Genomic DNA, 1,727 nt, shown 5'->3' with positions numbered 1-1,727 from the left:
TGTCTTTTCCTGGCTTTGGTATCAAAGATATGTTTGCTTCATAGAATGAATCTGGGAGGGGGGAACCAAGCATTGGTTGTGCGTGAGGCATTGCTGACAATTTTGAGAGAGTTGTCATACTTCTCCTGGTTCATGCCCATCACAAACCTGAGGGCTTCGGCAGAAGGATCAGAGATGATTACCCGTTTGGCACCACCCTTCAAGTGAACCCCAGCCTTCTCCAAAGTTGTGAAGACACCAGTGGATTCCACAACATTCTCAGCACCAGCATCACCCCACTTGTTGTTGGCAGGAACTCGCTCCTGGATGATAGTGACAGCTTTCCTATTGATGACAAGCTTCTCCTTCTCAGCCTTGACCATTGAACTTGCCATGGGTGAAATAATACTGGACCGTATAGACCATGTAGTTGAGGTCAATGAAGCAGTCATTGATGGCAACAATATCCACTTTGATAGCGTTAAAAGCAGCCCTGCTGACCAGACATCCAATGTGGTCGAACCCATTTACTCCAACTCGCACCATCGTGTCTCAGGGATGTGGCTGAGGCTGCACAAGCAGGGAGGGCTATCAGTTGATTTTCAAGTAGCAGAAAGTCTGAGAGGCTTTTCTTGATGCCCTTGCAACCAACAGAGGTTTCTGGTCCTGAAATCCCAGAAGTAGGAGGTAAGACATTTACTGCCAACCTCCATGTGCTGAACCTGCTCTTTTTTAATAATTCTGCAATCTGATTACTCCTTCCAAGTCACAAACACAAAAAGTCAGATGCCAGACTCAAGTAGCATCCCTAGATTCCTTTACATTAACTCAGGCAACCAGTGTGAGGGGAGGGGGAGGGGGACAGTTCATTTGTTGGACTATTATTCTGTGGTTGAGAATGTGGGTCCAGTTATTCACTCAAACTCTCAACTAGGGACTACTGTGATGGGATTTTGCAGATAAAATTAAACCATCAAATTAGTTTCTCTTGAATTAATAAGAAACTATGTGGGATGGCTCTGCCTTAATCATATGCAAAGCCTTTAATAGTGTCTAGACACACCCTCTCCCCTCCCAACACCATTCAGACCTATAACATGCAGAGAGGAGTAAACACTTTCCTATCCTCCAGGACTTTCTTACCTGAATTCCAGCGACTCAGGCTAAGTGTTAGCTCTCTGCAGGCCCTGACGGATTACAATCAATTGTAATCAAGTGAATTGCTCACATCTGGAGGGGAGGAAAGCCAGGAAGCACAGTAACACAGAGAGTTGGAAATGATGTCCCTAGATGCTGATTAGTTTGTGGGTTTAGAATGTGCTACTAAGAGGCCAGTCAGGGGCCAAAAAGTGACCCCTTGCCCTGTATTTATGGAGAGGTCTTACACAGGATCCTCAGACATAAATGGCATTGTCAGATTTTGCCTGTGTAAACTTGTCAGGGATGCATCCTATCTCCATACCTTTTCAACCTATACGCAGAACAGATTATCCAGGAGGCTGGGTTCTATGAGGAGAAATATGGGGTCAAGATTGGTGGATGATCTATCAACAATCTGCGTTATGCAGATAACACAATCCTGCTTTCTGAAACTGAGGAGGACCTGAAGCATCTGCTGCAGAGGGTCAAGGACTGCAGCCTCCAATATGGATTGAGACAAAGATTCTCACCACTGGACCAATTGGCAGCATCAGGATGGATGGTGAAGAGATTGAGATTGTTCACAACTTTAGATTGCTTGGCTCCAC

General features: G+C 45.4%; 1 pseudogene; it reads right to left on the bottom strand.

Annotated features, from left to right (window-relative positions):
- LOC102866402 overlaps positions 1-525 on the bottom strand; it is a 9,710-nt pseudogene extending 9,185 nt beyond the window's left edge.
- Positions 526-1,727: the final 1,202 nt, after the last annotated feature.

The sequence above is a fragment of the Elephantulus edwardii genome, unplaced genomic scaffold (genome assembly GCF_000299155.1).
Source record: "Elephantulus edwardii isolate Elephantulus edwardi_28Jun2011 unplaced genomic scaffold, EleEdw1.0 scaffold00017, whole genome shotgun sequence".
Taxonomy (NCBI): Eukaryota; Metazoa; Chordata; class Mammalia; order Macroscelidea; family Macroscelididae; genus Elephantulus; species Elephantulus edwardii.
This window is presented reverse-complemented; position numbering and strand designations above follow the sequence as displayed.